The 14440-nt window shown below is 42.7% G+C and overlaps 1 protein-coding gene across 10 annotated transcripts in view; it reads right to left on the bottom strand.

Moving 5' to 3' along the window:
• Positions 1-14440, bottom strand: part of ELAVL2 (ELAV like RNA binding protein 2) — a 143301-nt gene that overhangs the window by 54592 nt on the left and 74269 nt on the right. The window lies entirely within an intron of this gene.

Below are 14440 nucleotides of genomic sequence, written 5' to 3'. Positions count from 1 at the left end.
AGTGTTTCATGGAGAGCTCTGGAAATCTAAAATGCACCTTTTCTCATCTGCAAGTGTTCTACCCACAGCAGGCCCAGAAGTAGTAATACAGGATATTGGCCATCATAAGACTAAGCACTTATCCACATAAACATTTATAGTTCCTGGCAAGCTGGGGTGTAAAGCTCCCCCTCAGCCTGCCGGGCAGCAAGCATCCCTGTGGACCCTGATGCTGTGCACCAACCATTCCAAAGTGTGTTCAGGATCCAGTGTGACACTGTGTGGCAGGCTTGTGTGCGGGAGCTTTACAGGAACTAAATACAATCCATCAGATCACTCTTTCGGGGGGGGGGAGGTGCAAAGTATGAGAATAACTAGTTCTGGTGATGACCTGCACAGCAGCATTTCAAAATATAAAGTTAATCCTTGGATAAAAAAAAAAAATCATACCAACATCTAGAAGAGTAGGAACTTGATTAAAACCACCATAGCATGCAAGACTCCCTTTACAACAGCTTTGCATCCAGGTACAGTACCAATTTATGCACATGTTTCTGTATAAAAGAATGTAACTTTTCTGTACTGATGGAACAGCCATAGGCCACTGGGTGATTCTGCCACACACTCTCAGAGGTAACTTATTGGTTGCTATTCCAATTGACAGGTCTACTTTTGCCAAGTCTTTGCCGCTGCAGATTGTACTCACAAGCACCCTAGTTCTTGCTCTTTGTTTAATGCTTCCTTGCCTTTGTTTTAAACAAACATCTTAATCCTCCTCCCAAGTCCAAACGCCACAACCACTTGAGTGAATCAAGAGTATGGGAGAGATGTCTGATTTGATGAAATAAAAACCAATGTTAGTTATGAAAGGAATAATTTCCTACTTATCCAGATCTCTCATTTCCAGACAGCTCCCCCACAAGAGTGGAGAAAAATGCCCAGAATCATAAGATGGGAAAAGAGAAACTAAAATATTTCCAGAACTGTCATCTCAGTAGGTCTCCAACTCAAGGAGTTACAACCCAGTCAATCATGTTGATTAGGAAACAGGTAGAGACTTCCAAAGCCTGCCAACAAATATAGAGCATGAGGAATCTCACTTCTCTGGCTCATAATGTAACCAAGATTCAGGACACTAACATTGTGTGAAAAAGGTTGAAACAGCTTGAGGCAGCAACCTCCAGTCATTGACTTTAGGAGCTTCATGTGAACACATCTTGAAAACTGTTTCACTTTTGCTGAAGCGAGCCTACAGATCCTTCCGAAAGCCAAGTCCTTTTATAGTGATCCTTGAGCCATTCTGCTATTTGTTTATGGAGACTCTGATGGGTTTTCATATGGCTATAGCCTAAGTGGAGGGTTAGAAGATTACCTGTGCTGCTGCTGTTCAGTACTCTATTAATACCTGGTAGCCCTTACATGGGAACCTCTCATCCTCAGAGGAGCATGAAATTCAGCTCTCTGTACTGAAATTCCAAACTAAAGCTGAGGGGGTGAAGAGGTCATCTCTATATTCTATTGGGGAAAAATAAGTAAAAAATAGAGCCAAAGAGACTGCAGTTCATGCTTCCATGAAGATGGATGTTTGGGCTGAGCTCTTGTGGTTTCCCTAAACTGGTTAGAGCTTTTGAAGATAAACAACTATTTCTGATTCAAAAAAACTAGTTTTCTTTCCAGCCCCAAGTCATGCATGGTTCCAACCTACCACAAGCATCTCTGGAGTCCTAGTAACTAGGCACCATCAACAACTGGACAACAGATAATTGCACAGCCTGTCAGACATTTTGACTCCTGGACTTCAAGAAAAGACTAGAAAGATGCTAGGCAGGACAATCTTCAAGACATTTTGTGTAGGAATCACCTCTTCCCTACGAAAGAGGAGAGGAAAGGAAAAACGGCAAGAGGGCTGTTGTCTCACTCACCCTTTTAGCAGAAACTATAGCCACTACAGAAGCTCTCAATAGACAGAGAAAGGAAGAGCAAGCGCAAGTTGGAACAATTTAGGAGGAAGGAGGAAACTAAGTGTCTATCTGAAGACTGCAAACGAGACACCGTCCAGAAGAATCACAAGGAGTGCAAATGGCGGATGGGTGGGAAAGAGAGAGACAAGAGTCTGACCGATAACCCAGGGCTATACATAAGCCTAACAATAGAAGGCTGAACAAAACTAGCAGCCGACCACAAATGTTGGTCTCACCTTTCCTGTTAAGACAGTAAAACATTGTGTATGCCCCTCTTAGGACACCAGGAATAAAATGACAAACAAATGTCAAGCTTTTTTACTGGATAAAAATGGTACCGCTAAAATACTGGCTTCTCAAACCACTAGTTTAGAGCTTGTATTTCTAGGTCAGACTGCAGAAGGGATCCCTAACTGAGATTTGGTACATGAGCAGAGAATGAGGTTGTCCCAAATGCAAAAGCAAGCCCACCCAGTCACTTCTTGAGCAATAAAAATTGCCTGAATTATGTTTATTCTTTGTCATTCTTCAAGTTTAGAAAAAAACTTGAAAGTTTGGAAGAAACATGGGTTCTCTGTAGCTAACAGTGTAAAGGTGCTCATATGGCTCCCTTTGCTGCTGGTATCATTTGGGAATGTGTGTTGACTTCAACTAAGCTCTTCTACTCTTGTGCACCACCATTTTCAGGCTCGGTATCTGAAGGCACTGAGGTCACAACGACCCTGGCTGAAGAAAGCGGACATTTCAAGCTGTGAATACATTCTACATTCATGCCAGGTAGCTGGCTCACAGATGCTGAAGATGTTCTGCCAAGAGTAAGAGAAAAAACTGACTTACTTCTTGATGAGGTATCAATATACATCTTGTTTGTTGAAGCAGGCAGTGATTTAGAGGTTTGCACACTGCTATTTTGCAAGGAAATGATGGAAGTCCCACGTCTCCCCTGTGTTTCAGAAGGTTGATGGAATTCAGTTTGAGAGTACTTTTTCCAAAATCATCTTTGGGTTTCTTACAAATAAAGCAAATTGGATTCTCTTGGGAATGTGTGTGATGAGCAGCAATGGAGTCCAAAGGGAAAAAAAATGATGTTACGCAGATTCTCCTGCACAGTAGTCTCCTGTCAATGTTTCTCCAGCTGTGGGACCGGATCCCCAGAGAGATCATGCAGTTGGAATTACAATGTGAAGTTCTATTTTTTCCCCACACTAAAGGAAAATATACAGCTAATTATATGCAGAAAGCGGCTTCCAGAAGAACTGCAACGGGGCATTTCAGAGGATGCAATTATTTCCTGCTAAAATATAGCACAATAACTATGGAATCTCAGATGCAAACAAAGATTCAAGTCAGTACTTATCTAACAAGCACGATCCTTTTTGTTCTGAGACAAGCATCTGCTATAGTTGCAAAGAGGATACGCAAGAAGGGACATGTCTTGTCAAACTGAATCTTGAACCAAATGGGTACATGAACACAGGGGTGACTCCAACGAGCTTGGCATACTAGTTTCTAAACCATTTCCCCCCCCCCCCCCCCCCGCCCCACAATAAGTATGCTGTATTTTATAGATTACATATTTACAACTACAGTAGTTTCCATTTTATTCCCCTTACCACAGATTTGTGATGCTTATTTTTTTCCAGTTTAATTGCTGCAATTATTGTTACAAGAAAAATCACAATCAATAGTAATACATTAGCTCTGCTTTGACATCTCAAGAAGCATCAAATGAGACACAAAAACCAAGAACAAGCAATTATTCAGATTGGGGGAGAAAAAAAATTGTGCTGCTCTGTAGAAAGAAGAATCTCCCCTATAGTGCAACAGCCTTAGCTGTCTGAACCAGTTTGCTGAATCTGCTCCAGTGTTTTGAAATGTGTTAAATATGAGATCCAATGAGGCCATGAGTATTTAATAAAATGCACAAAAACATAGGGGCTCCTAATAGGGCTTCTCAACCTTTTTATCCTACGTTGAGTTGAAATATTGGCCATATGTTTGTTCTACTCAGACAAACGCCATTAGAAAGCGATTTTTATTAATTTGCATTATCATGGCACCTAGGATCCCTAGTCAAGGACCTAAACATTTTGATGAGCTTTTTTATGGGTGGGAACCAGGTTCAGAAGAGGAAAGGAGAGAAATCTACAAAAACAGACAGCCAAACTCATGCGAGACCACAGATCAAATATTGAAAATTCAATATTTTTGTGCCATCCATGCCAGGGTTAGACACAGAATGCACTGACAGCCAGCGCTGAATTTTTCCTTCTTCCACCACTGTACAAGTACAAGCCCCAAACAACGTATTAGAGATAAGCCCTTAGATTTAATGCTGAGTTCAACTCTTGGCTCCGTATCACTTAAAGTTTATTCTTCGTAATCACATTATTTTAAAATAAAATGTTGAATGCAAACCTCTTTAGGTTATGTAGTAGTAGACACTGGTGTCTACTACGGTTAAAATTTCTCCATGTACATAATGGGAAAAAATCGTTACCCTACAGTAACTGCAGATCTTTTATATGTGTTGTCCATATGTATGTAATTTCTGGTGACTTGCATACAGTGATCCCAAGCCCTGGAGTCTGCGGTTGGAGTCTATTGAAAACTGCTGTAAGACAATTCTGTCAGAGCTGGCATTTAATCTGGAGCCCTCTACCAAGAAGCAGCACTGGGTGAATGTGTGAAATTCCAGGTAGCTGCTCTGCAAATCTCCAAAAGTGAAGTGTCCCTTAGCAAAGCTGCAGAGGCGGATTAAACTCTGCTAGAATAGATACTGATCTGCATAGGTCGGTCCAAGCGATCTATCAGATAGCAAGTTCTAACGCTGTCTGAAACCCAGTTTGTGTGTGGCTACAGGCTGACATTTTATTCCGTTTAGCAAAAGCCAGAAATATAGTCTAGCAGAATTCCTGAATGGTCTCAGTCGGTCCAAATGGTAAGAGTCCTGACACATTCAAGGTATGGAGTTTATCTTCCGCTTCATTCGTATGAGGCTTAGGAAAGATGACTAGCAAGCTGAATGCTTGATTCAAGTAGCATTCAGTAACAGCGTTAAGCAAGAATTTTTAAGTAAATCCATTTATGTCTGAATAATCAGTCATTTTAGCAAAATTTTCAGAAACCTTCATGGTTCATCACTAACTTGGAGCACTCAATAGCTGACCTTCCAATGATCTGCTGCACACCATCCATCCATTTCCTGGCTGGCTATCCCCTGCTCCAATGACCCTCTACCACTACTTCTGTAACTTTCCTCAAGGTTATTTCCATCTCTATGCCGAATGTGACCAAAGTACATTAAATCTGCATCTGTTGATTTCTGACATCAGGATCTGCTTCTCTCCAATAATAGGTCTAACAGGCATCCATTTCTTTCCCCTGTACAGGAGATCCGCAAGAGGCTTCACCAGAATCATATTGCAAAAGTTTCAGTTGTCTTCCTGTCAGCAGCATTAACTTCCCATGATTCTCATGCATAAATTGCTACGGAAAAAGTTAGGTTTTTCACCAGTTGCACCTTTACATACATCAAGAGGCCACAATTTTTACACTGCTGGAGGTCATATGTCCCATGAGCCTGACACACATCCTGACTGATGTCTTTGGCCAGGTTTGCAGTTGGTCTGAGACACTCAGAATGGTGAGGTACCTGTACAGTGGTAGCTACGCCTTTACTGCTCTATAGGCCAATACTCTTACCCCTCCCACCATTTATTCTATGCTTTAAGTAGGGCAAGAGCGGATTTCTCTTTGTTGATTCTGACCTCCACAGTGGCAAACCTTGAGCTATGGGAAAATATGGATCTCTTATCTCCTTAGATCAACTGCCACAGCCACTAGTCACTTGAATATCCCCAGAGTCACGGAGAGTCTCAAGGGAAGCACTTTGGACTGATGAGACTTTGCCACCAGGGAAATGGCACATTTCCTGTGGGCCAGGTGAATTGTGATATGCAAATAGGCATCTTGTAAGTAGGAGAACCATGAACCAATCTTGAGGCACCAAGGTAGGAATTACCGATGCTAGAGTCACCATACTTAAAACAGCTATATTTGTTGAGTTGAAGATTCAGAATGCGATGCCAATCTGCTTTCTTCTTTGGGATTAGGAAATGAGTAGAATCCCCAGCTCTGAGCTCCACAGCTCTGAGCTACAGAAGGGAGTCCACTTCCTTTCTCAACACTCTTGAGAGGAGTCCATACCTGCTCCGCATCGAGGAGAGACTGGAACTGGATGGAGTACCCTTTATCCAGTATCTCCAGGACCCACTTTTCAGAGGTTAAAAGGGTACAGGCCTCCTGATAAGATAGTTCCCAAACTGGGGTGTGTGGTGGGAAGGAGGGAATGCAGATCCTTGCCATGCCCAAGAAATTGAGGGAAACGTCTAAGGACACACATGCCACTATTTGCCTTTCTACCACTGAGTTTCTCCCTATGCTCCTATGGAAGATGCAACAAACTGACACTCAATCCCAGTTCAGGAAGTCATATTTAGCCTGGCAGTTCTACTTTGGTCGTTCAATATGCACATTTGTAAACTGGCTGCGGAATGTGTTTTTCATCCAGAGAGGTCAAGCATTTTCAGGACTTTGTCCCATGGTGTTGGCTTAGGCAGTCCCTGTTGTTTAGGCCTCTTGTGGATCAGTCACCCCAATACACACATTGGAGGACTTGAAAAACGCTAAAACTTCTTGGAAGAGGTATTATCTTTCTGATATGGGTGCCACTAAGGCTGGGGTTTGCCACAGAACCAGCTAGGGGACCTAACAGATCTTCATTTATTGGTACTGACAATCCACCAGGGTCAGAGCAGTTTTACCTCTCCAGGAGTTTGTGCCATCTCCAGCAGAGTGTGCAGGAGAATTTCCAGGGTATCCACCATCTGCCATAAGAGTTCCTCAAAGATGCAGTAATCAGGCTGGGTTGGAACAGCCGGGTAGTCGGTTCATCCAGCAAAGATGAAGTCACCATAGAAATAGGTTGGTTCTCAGCTTTCTGCACATTATCCTGCTCAACATCTTAGTTTTGGAGGGGTGAACACTGAACTAATTGACCTTCCTGGGATATATGAAGGAAAGGAGACAGGTCTTGAGGCAGACCATGAGATATAGCCCTTCTGTTGGGATATTCCACATGGGGCCCAAAAACAAGCAAGTGCTGCAGGCCATGAGAAGTATCACAGGGTCTTGCTGTCAAGTGGCCTGATATTCTTATAGGGGTGTGCCCTGGACTACCTAGCCAAGTAGCTCAGTTTGTAGGATAGTGAATGTGGCAAACACATGGAGGAATCTCCTCTCTTTTCAGATGCAGGAGGAGAAGGAAGAAAAAGTCTTCCATAGGTGGAGCCATTCTTTCAGGAGTTCTAGTCAGTTCCAGAATACCTTGGATCAATAGTGAGATACAAGATGTGGATGGTTATGGAACGAACAGATTCTTACTGGAGACCACAACAGCAACTGGCTTGTTTACCACCATTCAATCCCCTGTACTATGAACCTCATGCGTAATGAGAGCGTCATTTCTGAAGTTGTTTCTTCCACAACCGGAACCATGATTGGCACCATAGAGGATGGTGTGTGGGGCTCTGATGTCAGTGCTGGAAGTCTATGTACCAGTGTCTTTCATTGCTGAATGCCAGGGCAGAGAGCTGAGACACTCATGGCACCATGGCAAGCACTTCAGTGCCAAGTGGGCCAGTACAGGGTTTTCCAGTGCTGAGTGGCTTGAAGGCAGCATAGCAATATGGGTGAGGAGAAAAGCTTCTTTGAACAGCATTGAGGTTTTCTGGAGGCCCTGCAGTGCAGAAAAATCAGTGGGAGCTGTTTTGGGCCTAAAACTGCCTCCTAGCTTTGATCTCCTCTGTACCAGTGAGCCATTTATGTTGCTAGTCACCCTAAGATTAGGGATCCTTCCTTCCTCTTTCCCCACAGGAATGGGCTGAAGAGAGGAGGACATCCCTCCACTGACTCTGAACTCAACACTGAATGAGTCCTGTAGCACATGGTGAATCACCAGCACAACAGAGTATTCACTAAATGGTCTACGCCGGGTGGCAGTTTTCTCCTATCTAGGAACCAAAGAGGCCCTCACAGGTCTCTATGAGAAAGAGCTTCAGGCACTTTGGGGGGCCTTTTTCATAGAGCATGTGTGTGGTATATGTGCGTACCAAGGCTAAGGAAAGGTATTTTGAGTGTCATTGATGGGAATAACTGCCTTGTAGAATGGATAGGATTTGTATCCTGGAGACTCCAACAATTCCATGTAAGAATGGTCAAGTGGCAGGACACTTCCCAGACTTTAAGGGTGCTTCCTTGGTTGTTTTTTTTTTGGCCAAAGGGCTTAAAAGGTGAAATTTAACTGGACAATGTAACTAGAACCCCAAATACAACCAATACGCAAGGCCACAACTGTGTAGTGCGGTTGGCGGTAAAAAGGAACTGAAATACAGTTCCAGACTCTCTGCTCTTTATACCCTTAGCTACAGAACATCAGAGGGTATGCAGGGCACTGGCACAGCTCCAATGGACAGTGCTATTCAAAGAGATTCCTATCTCAGGCCCACAAAGGAGGACACTTGGACAATCATTAAAAACAGATACATAACATGCCAATACAGACATTTGCTCTTGCCCAATACTTCGCACACAAGATCTCCACTGAAGAGTTTGAGATTTCTTTTTTAAAGCAACTATTCTAGCAACACCATTTTAACAAGATGCACAGAACAGAAAAGTGTCCAACAGACAAGTGCTCTTTCAGCAATGGAGTTTGTAAAATGCTAGCTGCTGTAGCTCTGTGGCCTTTTGTTTTACTCAAGTGCTAGTTAAACAGCACCCGCTAAAGCAGAGTCTATGAAGTCTACATGGAGACATTGTAGTGAATATACGTGGATGTATGATTTAGCAGTAAGGAGCAAGAAAAAAAATCCCAAAAAGATACTGCTTATGCATATTTTAAGCTTATATTTTCCCCCACTTGCACTCCTTTTCACTTGCTCCCCCAAAATGCACAGGCCCTGCTAAATTCAATCAAGGATCAGAGAGCAATTTTAGCATCCTTTTCCTTACCCTCAAGGGACAATAAAAATTTACAAACAGATTGAGTTGAGACTGCGGGCTTGTCTACATGAGGATGTTAGTGAAGAAGAGTAAGCTAGAGGGTGAATTTAAAGCACATTAGCTACTCCACACTAATTCCCTACGTGGGCATTCTTAACTGTGCACGAGAAGTGCCTGTGTGTGGTTTTGCTCAGTATATTTTAAAGTAAGTGTCCCCACATAGCATTAATGAGGGATAGCAAGTGCACTTCAAAATTTACACACTGGCTTATTCCACACGAGCTTCCTCGTGTAGACAAGCCCTAAGTCTAGTCTCACTCCATTGTGCCTTCCATTGACATTTTAAGGGTTTCCAAACTGTGGGCTCATCTGGGCTCTGTGACCCACACAACACAATTTGATGCTGACCAGTTGGTTTGGGACAGACACAGGGCCTAATCTCAGTCAGTCATGATGGGCTTAAACTTTACTACAAGCTGTGTGCCTTGAGGACCTGCCATTTAAGACACCAAAGTCTCAAATTTTTCCCTGAAATTCCAGCCATATAACCTCAATAAATTTAGTGTTTAACTTTGGCAGAGTTTAGCACTAGGTGAACCCACCAAAAAAATTAATAGTCTTTCACCTAATCAATGTATTTCTCATAACAAATCTCCTCCATCAACTTACTGAGTTCAGTCTTGAAGCAACTTAAAGTTTTTTTGCCCCCACTGATCCCCTTCCAGAACTTTATTCCTCTGATGATTAGAAACCTTCCCCTAATTTCAAGCCTCAACTTGTTGATGGCCAATTTAGATCCTCAGGGATTCCCAGTAGGGAGGAGTTAATTGACTTCCAGTGCACATTCCCTGAACTTCCCCATGGAGCTAGGCAACAGGAGGTCAAGGACTGAAATGTTAGACTCCAGCTTGCAGCCAGGGAGGATTAAGGGAGCTAGAATAGGCTGCCCAACTAGGCTGACTGGAGAAAAGCAGCAGCAGCAGCGGTGGCCCAAAGTGATGAGCTGCTGAAGCTCCCCTTTCCTGGAACACATGAAGGAGAAAGGGGAAGGAGTCAGGCCACCCGGAAAACACTGCAGGATCTAACACCGGGGAAATGGAACAAAGTTGCCTGGAGCACAAAGTGGAGAAAGTCATCCTCAAAAAGGGGACTGTTGACATCTTTTTAAAAAAAATTCAATTAGTATTTTGAACCCGAATCTTAGTGGCATGTATGTGGGGAGGAAGGAAGGGAATGCAGGATGATATTTCACAGCGCTAGACTAAATTAATGTTGCCATGGAATTGGGTCCATGGTGCAAATTAATCATACAGATCACATGGGGTCTGTTATAGTTAGTCAGTACTAGGCTGGAAGAAGGCAAGCCCAACTGCAGTAGGGATGATGGTCTAGGCAGATGCACAGGTACAGTGTGATGCTGGGAGAATCCTCTTTTCCTCAACAGCTCCTGGCTAGCTGCCAAGAACCACCAGTTCCCCACTCCAGCAGCAACTGTAACATGGCTACTGTTGGGTAAAATGCCTGCAGAGATCCATGCCATTGGAACAGTGTAGTCAGGAAAGAGAGCATGCACACAGTGCAAATGACACCTGGCCAGCTCTCAGCAGAGGTGTGTGGATTCCTTTCCCATATGTTTCTGCTCATGGGCTACAGGTGCCCTCTAAGCCTCAGGCTGACATCCCCATTTCCTACTGCAGTCACAGCTAGGTGTTCGTGTCCCTAAAGCTAACTTTCAGAATAAAACTGGTCTCTAAACTGGGACCTCTGCATTTCTACTCTACAATGCTCTTTCTACTCTGTTAGCTCTTAATTATTAGAGCTGGTAAAAAAAAACAGAAAGCTTGCCAAAAAAATTTGAGTTGAGGTAAAAAAAACATCTGGATTTGCAAAATTTCTACCAGCTTTACTGATTACATGAGGGAAGCCTCCCCTCTCAAATCAAAAAGTCAGCAAATGGAGGTTGGGACCTTACAGAGAGTTCTCTTTAAAAACCACACAAGATCCAAGACATCTTAAAAGCCCCATCTCTAAGTGTACTGGAAATATGTAACTGAAAAAATGATTTAGCTGGCAATCACTTTAAAAAGCTGGATGTGGAATACTCAAAAACCTTTATGCAAACAAACAGGCAATTCCTTGAGAACCAGAAAGTTAGTTTTATACACATAAAGGAACTTCATCTAAAAATGTCAACTCTAGCTAAAACTTTGCTACAGCCACTGACTATGCAATGCAGTTTAAATACTTCTAATTTTGCATACACTTTGACAGCTGGCAAAGAGAATGGGATGAGATCAAACAAACTTTGTAATACAGCTCTTCATTTTGTTATTTAAATATATGTATACACATCCACCCAACAGTGTTTAAAACAGGGGTTCTCAAACTGGGAGGTCATGACCCCTCAGGGGGGTCACAAGATGATTACACTGCTCTACAGCCAAAATGCTTCTGAAATAAATGTAGTCAAACTTTACTAATACTGGGTCACTGAGAATGAAAATGATGCTTAAAATTGTTGATTGGTTCTAGTTTTCAAGATATGCTATTGGGTCAGTATATACAACCCTTGACTTGGGAATGGCGGAGGATAGGTGAGTTCTAAAGGGAAGGGATCTCAATTTAAACCAGAAATGACTAAACTACATCTTTGACTGGATCTAAGAATAAATCTATGACTGGGTTTGGACAGTACTTGCTTTTTAGGCAAAACAATGAACGATGCAATCTGAAGCTGGTATTGGGTCATGCATGATATGAATGCATCATGTTATTCCTAGAAGTCATGGATGATGCAATCATAACGAAGCTTACATCACTCTGCTGAACAAATTGCCCTATATCAGCTCTAGAAATCATACGGTGTCGTGCTCTCTTATTTGTCAGTGTTTGATTTTGCAAAGGGACACATTTCTGTTTAGCCAAAATGAGCAGAGATGCCTCGTACTTGTGTGAACAGTGCAGATAACTTCTGCTATGTTTGCGGTAAAGTGACTTTTGCATCACAAAAGCGCAGTATAACCACTATGGTTAAGAAAGCCTATCGCCTTTATTTTGGCTGCAAAATTGGAGATCAGGACAAGAGGTGGGCCCCACACATATGCTGCAACACTTGTGCAACAAATCTTCGCCAGTGGTTCAACAGGAAAAGGAAATCACTGCCTTTTGCAGTGCCAATGATTTGGAGAGAGCCAACAGATCATACCAGCAATTGTTACTTCTGCATGGTGCCTCCAGTTGGGAAAGGTGTGTCAAAGAAGACAAAGTGGACTGTGCATTATCCAAACATTCCATCAGCTATACGCCCAGTACCCCACGGAGAAGGACTGCCGGTTCCTGATGCACCAGAATCATTCTCACTTGAGTCAGACGAGGAAGAAGATGAAACTTCTGGTCCTGAACCATCAATGTCACAGGACCCACATTTTCTCCCATCCTCCTCCTCTGAACCACACCTCATAACACAAGGTGAACTGAATGACCTTGTCAGGGATTTGGAACTACCCAAGAGTAAGGCAGAGCTGTTGGGCTCCAGACTACAGCAGTGGAATCTCCTGGCAGGAGAGGTTAGGGTTTCCATGTTCCGTGACCGTCAAAAGGATCTCGTCCCATTCTTCTTCATGGAAGGTGATCTTGTAGCCTACAACAAGATCGATGGTGTGATGGCAGCCCTCAACATCGTTCACGATCCAGATGAGTGGAGACTGTTCATTGATTCAATCGAAGACGAGTCTTAAAGCTGTTTTACTGCATAATGGCAATGTTTTGCCATCAATTCCAGTTGGTCATGCAGTCCATATGAAGGAAACCTATGACAACATGAAACAACTTTTGAGGTGCGTAAACTATGACCAACTTCACTGGCAGCTTTGTGGCATTTGAAGGTTGTTGCTCTCTTGCTTGGTCTGCAGACTGGATACACAAAGTACTGCTGTTTTCTCTGCGAATGGGATAGTCGTGCAAGAGATTCCCACTACATCAAGAAAGATTGGCCACTCTGACAGTCATTGGAGCCTGGGAGGAAAAGTGTTCAGCATCCACCATTTGTTGAATCAAGGAAGATTTTGTTACCACCCTTCCACATCAAGCTGGGTCTGATGAAGAACTTTGTCAAGGCCATTGACAAAACACAAGCAGCTTTCAAGTACCTCTGTGGAAAATTTCCAAGGTTAAGAGAAGCTAAGATAAAGGAAGGTGTCTTTGTTGGTCCTCAGATTCGTGAACTTCTTCGAGATGATGCATTTGACCATGCACTGCGTGGCAAGGAAAAGACGGCATGGAAAGCCTTCCAGTTAGTGGCAATACATTTTCTCGGAAACAACAAGGCAAACAACTACAGGTTGTTTGTGGAAAACCTCCTCAAGGCATACAAAAGCCTTGGTTGCAACATGTCACGAAAGATACATATTTTGCACTCTCATCTAGATTTTTTTCCACCGAACTGCGGAGCAGTGAGAGACGAGCACGGCGAGCGATTTCACCAGGACGTTGCAACAATGGGGAAACGCTATCAGGGCAAATGGAGCCCATCAATGCTTGCAGGCCCTGCTGGACAGTGACAAGAGATGCTCCATTTAATGAATACAAGAGACAAGCCAAGAAGCACCGAGTAGATACTGAATAGGACTAAACTATGTACAGAATAGTTTTTTGCCTTTTGTTTCATAATAAATTTTATTTATATAACCCTTTTGCTGATTTTTGAAGTGTTACATAAACAGGACAGGTGAAATATCATGTAAAGCAACCATAAACACATGAAAAGACCTAGGTTTACAATTTATGATTAAAACTCTACTATCCACACAATATACGTAGACATAAAATATAAAAACTTAAATATCTTAGAAACAGTAGCCAGTCAGTTGTTTCAATGGTCATATTTGAATTCAGCACATCAAAATACATGATAAATACCACATTTTCTCTCTGAAGCAGATGACTTCTCAAAAATTGTAGACCAGTGTTACATGGGGTCATGAGTTCTCAGCTCCATGGAGCTGACAGCCCTGAGTCCCCATTACATTAAATTAAAAATGGGGGGGTAATTTATAAGGGGGGCACACTCAGAGACTTGCTGTGTTAAAGGGGTCACCAATACAAAACTTTGAAAACCACTGACTTAAAAATACTCAAAGTTAATAACCAGGGGTATGGCTTGTAATGTCTTCATCCTGGAGACATGTGTGACCTGTGCAACAGAACTATTCAACCTATGGTAAACAAAAAGTTAAATGAAAGAAATGCTGCATTCAGTCTTCAGTTCACATTATTGCAACATCTCTCAGACAGGACAGATAAAATGTATCACGGAAGCTGCATTTAAAATATTGCCGTGCAAAGTTTTATTTTCCACCCAAGAGACTGTAGCGAGTATGACTGAACAAGGATTCCATCCACCCTTTTCCCCACTGAAAAATGGGAAGCTTCAGATT

Source organism: Malaclemys terrapin, chromosome 6, assembly GCF_027887155.1.
Source record: "Malaclemys terrapin pileata isolate rMalTer1 chromosome 6, rMalTer1.hap1, whole genome shotgun sequence".
Taxonomy (NCBI): Eukaryota; Metazoa; Chordata; order Testudines; family Emydidae; genus Malaclemys; species Malaclemys terrapin.
This window is presented reverse-complemented; position numbering and strand designations above follow the sequence as displayed.